This window comes from Tiliqua scincoides, chromosome 4 (genome assembly GCF_035046505.1).
Source record: "Tiliqua scincoides isolate rTilSci1 chromosome 4, rTilSci1.hap2, whole genome shotgun sequence".
Lineage (NCBI taxonomy): Eukaryota > Metazoa > Chordata > Lepidosauria > Squamata > Scincidae > Tiliqua > Tiliqua scincoides.
The window spans coordinates 28,074,166-28,088,292 of record NC_089824.1 but is presented as its reverse complement, the minus strand read 5'-3'; positions in this window follow the sequence as shown (position 1 = coordinate 28,088,292).

Genomic DNA, 14,127 nt, shown 5'->3' with positions numbered 1-14,127 from the left:
AAGATCTCCAGCAGCTCATGAACTGTTTTAGCAAGGCCTGCCAAGACTTTGGACTGACAATCAGCCTTAAGAAAACACAGGTCATGGTTCAGGATGTGGACTCACCTCCCTGCATTACAATCTCTGTGCATGAACTGGAGGTTGTCCATGACTTTGTGTACCTTGGCTTAATGATCTCCACACTCTTTCTCTCGATACCAAGCTAAATAGACGCATTGGCAAAGTAGCTACCACATTTTCCAGACTCGCAAAGAGAGTCTGGTCCAACAAGAATCTGACGGAACATACCAAGATCCACGTCTACAGAGCTTGCATCCTGAGTACACTTCTGTACTGCAGTGAGTCATGGACTCTTCGCTCACAACAGGAGAGGAAACTGAATGCTTTCCACATGCGCTGCCTCCGACGCATCCTCAGTATCACCTGGCAGGACAAAGTTCCAAACAACACAGTCCTGGAACAAGCTGGAATCCCCAGCGTGTATACACTGCTGAAACAGACGCCTGTGTTGGCTTGGTCATGTCGTGAGAATGGGCAATGGTCGGATCTCAAAGGATCTCCTCTATGGAGAACTTGTGCAGGGAAATCGCCGTATGGGTAGACCACAGCTGCACTACAAGGATATCTGCAAGAGGGATCTGAAAGCCTTAGGAATGAACCTCAACAGATGGGAAACCTTGGCCTCTGAGCAGCCCGTTTGGAGGTAGGCTGTGCAGCATGGCCTTTCCCAGTTTGAAGAGACACTTTGCCAACAGACTGAGGCAAAGAGGCAAAGAAGGAAGGCCCATAGCCAGGGAGACAGACCAGGGACATACTATACTTGCTCCCAGTATGGAAGGGATTGTCACTCCCGAATCAGCCTTTTTAGCCACTCTAGACGCTATGCCAGAACCACCATTCAGAGCACGATACCATAGTCTTTCGAGACTGAAGGTTCCCAACAACTCTTTGAACAATGACAGTCAATGGGACTTACTTGTGGGTAGGATTGCAGTCTTGGATTATTAAAACGGTTCTGCTTGATGATGTCACTTCTGGTCATGACATCACCTCTGGTGGGTCCTGACAGATTCTCATTCTAAAAAGTGGGTCCTGGTGCTTAATGTATGAGAACCACTGCAGTAGATGCAAATTATTAATCAACAAAAACAACAGATTACTGTTTGGGTTGCTGCCTCAGGTTGTGAGGATGGGGTGGGATATATGCCTCAAAGTAAGATTTTTTTTCCTTCTGCCCTTAGTTAATGCAGTTAGAGTACCTTTAAGTTGCTGCTAGGGCTGGGCCTCATGTCCTGTTGCCACCAATAATTATGATTCCCTAATGTGAGTAAGGTGTAGTATTATGGTATTGCACAGTACCTATACAAAGTTAATTGCACTTATTTTCCTCCTCCCCTTCCCGTATCTTTTGGAGCTGCATCAACACTTCTGCCAATATTGCTGGTGTGAAGAGGTGTGACACACACCCCATATGCCAATAGCTTCTAAATGGAGGGTTATAACTATTTCCATATGCTTATTGACCAACAACAACCCTCTGTTCCCAAAGTGATTCACTAAGTTGCTTCACTTTTTTAATTGAATTGCTTGCGTTTCAGTTGGAATCAACTTTGACCTTTCTCACAATTTCTGCGAGAATGATGGTATTTTTGCTCTAGATACTCTGCAACCTTGTCCTTCTGCAGGTCTAGGCTTGTATCCATTAGAAAGAGCCATTAAACAGGATATACTGTGAGCTATGAACCGAGTTGCTATAAATTGCACTACGTAGCATGTCCTAATAAAAGCTTTGTGGTTATCTCCAAATTTAATATTTCAGTCATTTTTTTGCACATATCATGTGCACTCTGTTTTGAGACTGAAACAAAGATGGCTGCCAGTAGTAACTGCTAACGGGCAGTATATCCACTCTGATGTTTTATAGTGCTGGTTTGTGATGGGGAGAAAGATGCTTGTTTGCAGGACAGAAAGATACTCTATGTTGTGTACACAGAATTGGTGGGTTACAGAGATCCAATATGGTACTGAATAGAATGGTACAAATGTTCCTCTCCAGCTAAATGGTAGGCACATCCCAATCTCAATAAGAGACTTGGCTACTCCACCTATGAACAAAACCACACCTAGCACATGGCTGTCTGGGAATGGCATTTTTCAGACAAATGCTAGTTCAGGAGGCTATCCCAGCAGCTTTTAGGTTGCTGAACCAATGCAGAAGCTTCTGGCTGATTAGAAGCATCCAAAATTAAGGTAAATGCACAAAAAAACAGAGGGGGGGGGCATGGTTGATCTAAGCTACCATCCTGACCAAACTATCTGCAATGCTCAGCAAAAAGCATAGTGCTGTCCACTTTGGAAAACTTTGATCCACCCTGTTCTCTGTTCACCTGAGCCATCAGGAACTGAAGGTTGTTGGACTGTGATGGGCTGCTAGAAATGACAAGAGCAGCATCCATTTGCAGAGGGAGAAATTGGATCTGGATGTGATAGAATGGCACATACATGGAACATTCCCTTTTCCAAGCAAGAGTGAATACTTCAAGTGTTTCTACAATCCATCCTGTCTTCTCCAACTTAGTCTCCAAAACTCCAGACAAGCAGGGTGAAGGATGGATTCAGAGCTGTGGTTGACTTGGTCATATGTAATAGGCCCCTTCCCATCAAACATCTATGGGTCCTGAACAGCTGTTCAACTTTAGCAGGTCCCTGTGATATTAATTGCTAGGCCACGACCACTGTGCTATCAGATTCCCCTCCCCCATTCAGCTGCCTACCCAGTAAAAAAGGAAAGTGGGAGCTGAGAGGAATGCAGGTGCACTAAACACTAGGCACTACTTCCTTCTCTCAGCCTGCCTTCTCCCAGTGCTTTCCCTAACAATCCCAACTGAGATTTTAGGAATTGTCTTTTCCATTGCAGTGGCAGTGCCAGCTTCCTTTCTCTCAGTCCAACCTATTGCCCTAGTAGTCTATTTTCTTTGATGTTTTGGAACCCATAACTTTCAGGGAGATTCAAAGTTCAAATGGAGGACTGTAAGATAAACAATGCAAAGATAAACAATGGTAAGATAGTTTCTTGCCAGATACAGGACGTCATCTTATGTAAGGGTGGATGATGTTCCTATGGAATACATGAGCACTCATTCTTCCCTTCTACCATTTCCCCTGTTATCTACATTAGATAGTGTGACCAGAGTTTATAGGAAGCTGCCTTATACTAAGTTGGTATACTTAGTATACTGCCTTATACTAAGTTGGCCATTGGTCCATCCAGTTCTGTATTGTCAACATGAAGTAATAGATCCAGAAGTTTCAGAGTTTTTCTAACCCTTTCTGGAGATATGGGGTGGGGGGTTTGAACCTGAGACCTTCTGTATGTAGAGTAGGTGCTCTACCACTATAGTGGTAAATACAAGTTCCCTTATATCCTCACTTGCCCCACTGCCCCAGACCTTTGGGATGGTTATGGGACAATTGCCCTGCATCTCACACTTCAGAAGGAACAGCAAAACAGTGAAACATAGTACTATTTTGTCACTATATAACATGATCTGACCCTTTTCCTTCAAGGTATTAACATTGAACAGTGAAAAGTGGAGTAATTTTAGGACGTTAGGTTTGATGTTTGACACCGCTCCCCCACTTACTGGCACACTGATTTCATTAGAAATCTAAATTAGAGGAATATGCTGCCATTACTCTGTTTTTGGACTGCAAACATAATCCGCTTATAACCATGTAATTCCTTTTTTCTTCTTCTCCCACAATGCCCTAGGCTGATCTATAGTCTGGTTCATAAACTGCCTGGAGGGTGGGACAATGGAGCCATTACCCATGCAATTAGGAACAATGAATTCTTGGTGGCTCCTCCACAATCTTTAACTTTGTATCTGATGTGTATGTTAGGTCAATTTTGTGTTAAGAACACCACTGTGCAAAACTTCTGTTTTGTTTTTGATTCCTTTTGTTTTTCAGGGGGTCCTATCTGGCATCAGGGCTACTTTATTTGGGAAAGTCTGTTGTAACCCTTTCCATTCATGATCTGACTCAGATACACCCCACACACACACACACAAGAATGGGGCACTCACTCCTTAAAAATAACCTATGATAAACCCAGCAAGGATCCAAGGCAATGCCTAACTATTTCATGAAATTGTTACTACTTTCTTTATAAAAACAACTCCTTGAAGGCTGCCTGTCTGGTGTTGGATAGCTCATCCATCATTTAAGGGGAAAAATGAAAAATGAAGGTACAGCTCTTTCCCCTGCAATAAGGCTGGGAAACCTACTATCACTGTTTGATGCAAGCTAGCATAAACATAGTGCTGAGACAAAGGGAGAAAACTGGTCCTTTTTAAACATCTGGAGAAAAACACTTGCACAAAAGTGTTGAGACAGAAAACAGCTGCACTCAAACCATGAAGGTCTCACATATTTGCACCTTGCTTTGTTCAGCCCAGCAAGCTCATAATACAAAAAAGCCACTTCAAAAGCTCCAGCTGCATTAGATCCTTTTCCACTTTCTTCGAAGCTCGTGCAGCAAGAAGGTGTTTACAAGTTGCATTCGCCTTTCAACAGCCAGGCGGTTTCATGGTGCCATTTCATCTCATTAGCAAATAGCGTTGGGACTAGGAGTTTAAAATACGCTGTGAGTGGCTACACAACAGAGAGGCTTTTCATCTAGGAAAAGGTGTCTTGAGCAAAACAGATGGAAATGGATTCTGCACAGTAACCTGCAAATCCAGCTCAAGTCACCTGGCTAGTCTGATGATAAAAAAAAGTAAGTGCAGCTAGGCAGGCTTGAAGCTGATTTAGGTTTCAAGATTATATATCTACATGTGTATTTATCTGGACATCTGAGCTCTTCAGAACTGCCAAGCAGACATACCCTTGTTTCTAAACAAGCAGACTTACATCAGAGAGCGCAAGACTTCAAGAAACAGTCACCAGGTTATAAAAAGTACTAATTTTCTCCAAGTAGGACAGCAAACTGCTATGCTCAGCTAGTCCAGGAGAGGGAGCAGGAAATCAAGAAGCTAACCTGCCATTCCTTTGCTTCTTATGTACATCATGGACCAGATTTTGAACAACTGTGTCAACTATTTTACTCCCTATCTAGCAAGCACAAGTGGTTTAGCCATACACCATAGCAATCAATCATAGGAGTAGATATTAACAATATTTCAATATAATGAAATACAGGGCCAGTTTGTCCAATTGCATAAGGTGGCAGATTGGCAGGGAGGCCACCTCCATCCTTCCCACTCCTTTCCACTGTTCATCCTCTTCCTGGTCCCACAGCCCTGGGACATCTTGGGTCACTGCTGATGAATCAGTGCTTTTTCAATGTAAATGAAAACTGGTGTAGTGTACTAGTGACTAAGAGACTAAGCTGCAATTTAGAAATTTCTTGGTGTGAATCTCATAATGAAAGCATAAAGTGGCCTTAGGCCACAGCCTCATCTGCAATATGGGAATAATAGTACTTAGGTGATTGTAAGGACAGCATCCAGGTAATATTTGTTTAAAATATTTATATCTCACCTTTCCCTTTATAATAAAAGGCCCAAAGTGGCTAACAACTGCATAAAAAATACAATAGATTCTTGTATTGGCAACCTTCAGTCTCGAAAGACTATGGTATCGCGCTCTGAAAGGTGGCTCTGGCACAGCATCTAGTGTGGCTGAAAAGGCCAATCCGGGAGTGACAATCCCTTCCACACCGGGAGCAAGTGCAGTCTGTCCCTGGTCTGTCTCCCTGGCTATGGGCCTTCCTTCTTTGCCTCTTAGCCTCAGACTGTTGGCAAAGTGTCTCTTCAAACTGGGAAAGGCCATGCTGCACAGCCTGCCTCCAAGCGGGCCGCTCAGAGGCCAGGGTTTCCCACTTGTTGAGGTCCATCCCTAAGGCCTTCAGATCCCTCTTGCAGATGTCCTTGTATCGCAGCTGTGGTCTACCTGTAGGGCGCTTTCCTTGCACGAGTTCTCCATAGAGGAGATCCTTTGGGATCCGGCCATCATCCATTCTCACGACATGACCAAGCCAACGCAGGCGTCTCTGTTTCAGCAGTGAATACATGCTAGGGATTCCAGCACGTTCCAGGACTGTGTTGTTTGGAACTTTGTCCTGCCAGGTGATGCCGAGGATGCGTCGGAGGCAGCGCATGTGGAAAGCGCTCAGGAGGCAGCGCATGTGGAAAGCGCTCAGTTTCCTCTCCTGTTGTGGGCGAAGAGTCCATGACTCGCTGCAGTACAGAAGTGTACTCAGGACGCAAGCTCTGTAGACCTGGATCTTGGTATGTTCCGTCAGCTTCTTGTTGGACCAGACTCTCTTTGTGAGTCTGGAAAACGTGGTAGCTGCTTTACCGATGCGCCTGTTTAGCTCGGCATCGAGAGAATGAGTGTCGGAGATCGTTGAGCCAAGGTACACAAAGTCATGGACAACCTCCAGTTCATGCTCAGAGATTGTAATGCAGGGAGGTGAGTCCACATCCTGAACCATGACCTGTGTTTTCTTCAGGCTGATTGTCAGTCCAAAATCTTGGCAGGCCTTGCTAAAACGATCCATGAGCTGCTGGAGATCTTTGGCAGAGTGGGTAGTGACAGCTGCATCGTCGGCAAAGAGGAAGTCACGCAGACATTTCAGCTGGACTTTGGATTTTGCTCTCAGTCTGGAGAGGTTGAAGAGCTTTCCGTCTGATCTGGTCCGGAGATAGATGCCTTCTGTTGCAGTTCCAAAGGCCTGCTTCAGCAGGACAGCGAAGAAAATCCCAAACAAGGTTGGTGCAAGAACACAGCCCTGCTTCACTCCGCTTCGGATGTCAAAAGGGTCTGATGTGGAGCCATCGAAGACAACAGTGCCCTTCATGTCCTTGTGGAAGGATCTGATGATGCTGAGGAGCCTGGGTGGACATCCAATCTTATTCTATAGAATACATAAATAGATTCTATAAACAATAGATTCTATAAAATACAAAAACAATAGATTCTATAAAATACAAAAATGAACAAACTGCAAAGAATAACAAAAACAGCAAACAGGGAGGCTGCAGATTTTTTTTAAAAGGGGGGAAGAAAGCAGTACAAAATATGAAGTTCTTGTTATCTGGCGTGCTCCCTGGGGCATTTGGTGGACCGCTGTGAGATACAGGAAGCTGGGCTAGATGGGCCTATGGCCTGATCCAGTGGGGCTGTTCTTATGTTCTTAAAATAAGCCATTGTCAACAGGCCAAAAGGGAGTTCAGGTCTTCATTCAACAGGTCTTGATGACCTCAGAAGACAGGCTGTGTCTTATGGAGGAGACAGGAGGAGGTCTTTAAGATACCCTAGCCACAAGCCAGTAAAAGGTAAAATGAGGAATCACATCTGGAAACAAATCAGCAGCCAGTGCAATCAAAGAAGAATCAAACTAACCAGACTCCATGACCACACGGATCACCACATTTTATACTGCTATTTCTGAATGGTCTTCAATGGCAGCTCCATGCAGAGTAGGTTACAGCAGTCAAGTCTTGATGTCTCCAGTGTGGGGAACACTGTGGTTAGCTCTGATCAATTCAGGTATGGTCACAGCTTGGGCCTCCATCTGGCCATCCAGGAGCAGAGAGGAATCCAGGAAGAACCCCAAACTGGAAACCTGTTCTTGCACAGGGAGTGCAACTTAATTCAGAACAGGTTGCTGGTCCAACTGCATTATATGTCTCCAGACCAAGAGGACTTCTGTTTTGCCAGGATTTAATTTCAACTTGTTTGCTGTCGTCCGGTCCCCTATTAACCTCAGGCAATGATCTAGGACTTCTGCAGCTTCCCCAGCATTTGGTGGAACTGATTGATAACTCTGGATATTATCTGCATATTTTTCCCATTCAGCAAAGGTTATTGATTTTTTAAAGAATGGAATTCTGAGTAAGATAGAAGAAAGAATATCTTCTGTCAAATGTTGAGAGCACTAAAGGAGTTAAGGGTAGTAGACATGCAGTGCAATCATATGCATGTTTATTCAGAAGTAAGTCCCACTGGGTTCAATGGTGTTTACTCCCAAGTGAATGTGCACAGGACTGGGAGCCAGGGCTGGCCCACCCATGATGCTGACTGCTTGTTGGAAGATACCCACTGCTCACTTGCCTCTACTGCTGCTACTGCTGTTGCTCTAGGAAAAGGAAGAGAGAATAATAATAATAATAACAGGTATTTATATACCGCCTTTCTTGGTCTTTATTCAAGACTTTATTCAAGGCGGTTTACATAGGCAGGCTTTTATTTAAATCCCTTATTAAATAGGGATTTTTACAATTTGAAAGAAGGTTCTTTCTTTCAAGAACCACTACATTCAGGTGTTTCATTCCGATCTGGCTTCACATTCTGGCCTCCATCCTCCCACGCTCAGAGCAGATGGAATGGCTCGGCTTCAGCTTGTCAGCTGCTTCAAGGTCGCACGGTGCCGGTGGCCTCGAACTGGCGACCTTGTGGATGTTATCTTCAGGCAGACGGAGGCTCTACCCTCTAGACCAGACCTCCTGCCTAGAGATAGCAGACCTCCTTCTCAGAGATAGCAGAGGTAGAAGTGCAGAGGAAGGGAAAGTGATGGGCTCAAGTGCCAGTGTCATCCTACATCCCACGAAGTAGGAACAGAGGCAGGCAGATCACCAGCTAAAAAGAAAACAGCATTGAGCATGATGTCTCAGGTGCAAGGAGGTCTTGGGCCAGCCCTGATTAGGGTCATAGCTTTTTACTCAGAAGTAGACCCATTGCTTTCCATGGATGGTTGTTATTCTTAAGTAATGGTTTGATGAATTGTAGCTCAAACTGTTTCAGATGGAAATGAAGATTACATCCTGGTGTTTTATAAACCAGACCTCTGCCAAACATTTGCAAAATGGAACTAGGGTGCAGAAAGGTCAGGTATGATCCTGCCAATGAGAATGAGGCTTGCTTGATTTAAATGGAAGTGCTGAACCTTGGCTTACTTTTTTCAGGAGGAGTAAAAAGTTAACTTTAGCTACAGCTTGCAGCCTTGTTGCCCTGGAGACTAACTGCCCTGTAATTATCTCTGCATTATCCTCTTGATCTCCTCTGAGCTCCTCCTGGCTGCCTAGATGTGCCTGAACAGCCCTGACCCTTGAGTGACCTGCAGATAAGGTGAGATTATTTACACTTGATTTATTGGCAGAAATTTCTTGCCTTATAGGCGAGTATCTATGGCGGCAATTTCCTGGCAAGTATGCCATGGCACACTGGTGTCCCATGAATGGTCCACAGATGTGCGGTGGGAGTTTGGGGGAGGGTCACTTATTAGTAGGGCCAATGGGGGATATGAGCCCTTGACAGAAGTGAGGTGTGCCTTGTGAGCTGTGCCAAAAAACCAATGGCGTGCCTTGACAATTTTAGTGCCTTCTCAGTGTTCCATGAGATGAAAAAGGTTGAAAATCGCTGATCTACGGTAATCTCCTACATGAATTTCTGAAATTTGGGGGTTGAGTGATATTCCTCCAGGCCTAATCACATGACCTTCAAGCATGTGTTGGTCACGGAAAAGTGCTTGAAAGGTCTGAATAGAGTGGCCCCATCCATTTTGCAGCAATTCACCCAAAGTGCTGATGAACAAGTCCTTCATGAGACTGTGAAGGAATATGCATAGCAAGCTTGTGATGGGCCAGATTTCATCACACATAAACCTTTTCCTACAGCAAAAAAATGCTTCTTAGTGATTGCATGACTCTCCCCACAATATTGTCCAAATCAGACTGCAGCTTAAAACCTTATCTTCCCACAACCATGTACAGCTGAGCAAACTCTTCATCCCAACAGATCAGAGACAAATTAGAAATAATCAGTCTCAGTATAAATGACCTCTGAAGCCACCAGTGGCAGTATTTTAGTTTTTGTTGTAGATCAGTCACCCACTCTGACTTTTCTTCAAAGGTTTTTCTAAAGTTGTCAATTCAAAGTTCTTATCCCAATTCATTAGCCTCATTGTGGATTTAACTAAATGAGTTTTAAACCCCATCTTTGTCCACTGTCTTAGGTTATTCTGAGGTCACTGTGAGTTGTTGTAAACAGTGCCAAGTCTACCCATCCATAACAGCAAAGGAGGTCAGTTTATCTCCAACTGAAAGACTGAGGCAGGGAAACAGCCCCAATGGTCCAGTTTTTAATTTACTATATATTCAAATTTTGCTCCCTACCTCCATTGTCACTGAATAAGCAAGTTGTTTTCTGCTTAAATGAGTATTGTTGACTGTTGTTGTGTTGGAGGGCTTACAAAAAGAGACAATTCATAGAAGCACAGGACTGAAAGAGCCTCTATAGACCAAGTGTCCATCCTGAGACAGGTTAACTGATACAGGAGTGACATCGGGATGACCAGATCAGGCTATATCTGAAAATGAACATCCATCAGAGGTCCCATCTGCCAGGCCTGACTGCTGAACCCTCAAGTACTGGTGGCATTTTTTCATTTCATTTCATTTAACCTTTATTGGCATAAACAATTTCCAATAAATGACAGCAATATCAACATAAAAGCTTACAATAAACAAAGAAATAAAGCAGCCAAAGTTGAAACCATTCATTGTTCAAGACCACTGTGCTGGGGAGCAGAAATACATAAAAATTTGCACCTTGACAACACAGAGAACAAACATCTTGCAACATATAATAAGCAACACTCATTTCTTCCATTCAACAGATACCGAACAGTGTCAATATCTGATCCTTGAAAGTTTTCCAGAAATGGGAATAAGAATTGATGATGTAGATCAGTATAGTGGGGGCAATAAAGTAGCACGTGGGTTAAAGACTCAGTTGAGGTTAGGTCACAAGAATATGACTGGGAACTCTCCAATGACCTATTAAATTTTGCTCTCAGCATGTTCATATTAAACCTGGTCAACAGTACTGATGGCAGTTGTAACATTATCAGTGGACAGGCAGGTGTACCATTGGGCCCACTGCATGGTTTTGCCCCAGGGCCCCATGCAACCTCCAGGCACCAAGACCAGCAAGATTCCCCCACAAAATACTTTGAGTACACAAGGGGTGCAATCCTAACCCACTTTCCAGCACCGACATAAAGGCAATGCAACTCCGAGGTAAAGGAACAAACATTGCCTAACCTTGAGGAGGCCTCCGTGACTGCCCCCCAACTGCAGGATGCAGCACATGCCCCACTGGCACAGCTATACCAGTGCTGGAAAGTGGGTTAGGACTGCGCTCAAGGAAGGGTTGTAGCTCAGTGGTAGAGGATATGCCTTGCCTGCAGAAAGTTTCTTTATTTATTACAATATTCATATACCACCTTTCTCAATAGGTGGTGATGGTTTACATACTGTAGACAGGCTGAACATAAATCCATTTTTCAATGAGCTTTTTACAAGTTTTAATCCATGAGACAATCTCATAGAACCTTCATTTCTCTAGGGCTTTCCCTTCATAGTGCAGTTGTCATCCTGGCTGCTGACTCTTGTGCTTTCCATGCTAATCAGGCAGCTGCAAACTAAGCTTCAGACCAGCTTCTCAAGGATGTTATGAAGGTTTTTTGCCAGCTGACTCCTCCACACTTCACTCCTCCACACAGACACGTCAGTGGCCTTGGTCTCCCATCCAAGCAACTGATCCTGTTTAGCTTTGTCAGGCAAGGTGGCAGCTCAGTCTCCAGGCCACACCTCCTGTCTTAAGGTTGCAGGTCCAATTCATGTATTTATTGTTGATTTAGCATATTTATAAATCGCTTTTGAATATCAACAAAAATAATCCCTAGCATCTATGGGTACAGCCATATGGAAACTACTGGAAAACTACTTGGAGAGCTACTGCCAGTCAGTACTAACTTAGGTAGACCCTTGGTCTGATGTAATATGAGGCAACTTCATAGGCTTAGTTCAATTAGTGCCCTGAGCATGGTAAAGCATGCATGTACTGCCCTCATGCAAGCATAGATCTGCCCTCTGCATCTGGCTGTGGTGGGATCAATGACATGTGAGGCAGTGTACCTAAGGGAGGAATGAAGCAGCAAGTGATTGGATCAACCCTTTTGTCCTACAGTGCTATTTCTTTACTACCTTTTGTACATGGTTGTTTTTGTTCACAGAAACACACTACAGAAGCAAGAACCAGGACTCTGAGGAAACCATGTTCCAGAGATTTTGGTGTGCAAAAAACATACTGCCCTTAGTGCTCTGTATCGATCCCTGGACTGCCTGATGATGCCCCTGCTACTTTTTTTCTTTTTGAATGCCTTACACACACTGTGCACTGCACTGTATAAATGGTTTTGGAAGAGAGAAACAAGCCATGGTGACAATTAAGTCTCAGGAGGTAATGGAAAGGTCTCCTGCACACGCTCCTTTAAAATAATCAAGGGCTTACCTGACTCAGACAGGGTACCCATTTTTCTTTGACTTTATTTCTTTCAAAAGATTTATCTCATAATTTTGCATCAAAATACACTTCCAAAACAGCTATCAATGATTAAACCATTCCGTTAAATCATGTAACAAAAGCCCTAAAGCAGCAATAAAAAGACCAACCATAAAACAATCAGCAACCATAAAAACAGTAATAAAACAGCAAGGGCAGCATTAAAATATTATCCAATAAAAGTTCAAGAGGGAAATGAAATGTCTTCACTTGGCATCAAAAAGTTAACAAAGCCAGTGGCAAGTCAAGTGTCCCTGGGGAGAGCATTTCACAAGCAGGGCACCACCACTGAGAAAGCTGTAACTCTGGTCAACCCCCTCCTAACATCTGAAGATGGAAGCACCCAGAATAAGGGAGAGCATGGATAGGTTCACTTGAAAGCAGAAGTTCCTTTAAATACCCCATGTTAATCAGAGAGAAGGCATTTGGTCTTCCTGCCTCATGCACAAAATGTCTTCAGCCAGCCCTGTTCCCTATGCTTCAGCAAACATTATTTTGAAGACCCGCAGCTCTGATGTGTAGGAATCCACCAACAGGCTGAAGAACAATCTGGCTCTGTGGGGGAGACTGAGTTGAGTCAAATTGTGCAACAGTCTTTGCCCAAGGCATCTTTGGGCAACCAAAATTGGCAGTCCTTGTGCGCCGCCTGTTGTGTCTGTTCCTGTCCCCGTTTAAAATGCCATGCTGAGACCCAGTCGCTCCACACATCAAATTGTTCAAACGGAGCATGAAAGCAAGTAGGAAGCTCAAGAGCTGGTGCTGTCTGATAAATATTAATAATCTGAAATGAGGAATTCAAAAAAAATGAAGTACCCTTAAAATGCTCTGGAGTTGAAAATTGTCACCACTATTATGGTTTTCTCCTTCAAATAATAAATGATTCAACAACTGTACGGTTGCCATGGGGACAGCTTCTCATTGAGCCTAAAATTACCAAGCTGCTGACAAGCCCCTATTTTTAGTATCACCAGATGTGCCTCTTTAAAAACAGTGCAGGAGATCTAGTGCTGTGTGTAGCACATGCTGAGTGCGTGCAAATAAGTGAGCAAGGATTCCGAGTAATGATGTAGTAATGATACCCCATTATCATTACTGTTTGTAGAACACTATCCCTGTGCATGACTACATTTGCAGAGTAACATGAGTAAAAACAAAGGCAAGGCTTTGCCCCAAGGAATTTAGCATCTACGTGTCAACATAAGGGAAGCAACAACAAAAAGGGGTGAGGAGGAATGTCAGTAAGGAAACTGATGCAAAAATATTTCCCAGCTGTTTGATAATTTTTGGTTTGCTTATATAACACCATGAATGTATGTGGTGCTTTACTTAGTGTGAAAAGACAGGTCTCTGCCCCGAGATATTAAAACCTAGGAGAGGGATGGAGACCATATATCATTGTCTCAGTAACATGTTCTCAAACTTAGTTACAGAAGGAGTGAGGTCTAAACAGATATGGCACATGGATTCCGTGATCCGATTTTCCATCTTTATTTTTTGTAACAGTAGTTTTGGGGGGCTCCAATTTTGATCAGAGCAGCACCTCCGGAGGACAGAGTGTTCAGCCCTTTTCCCCACATTGTTTCCAGACCTAAATCACCATTACCCCTGCTGCCCGAATGCTGTTAGCCCCACAGAGCAGAAAATACAGGCACAGGAAGGTACCTCTGTGCAAACCGAGGTTTATTGACCAAATAATTCTCACACAAGTGCTGA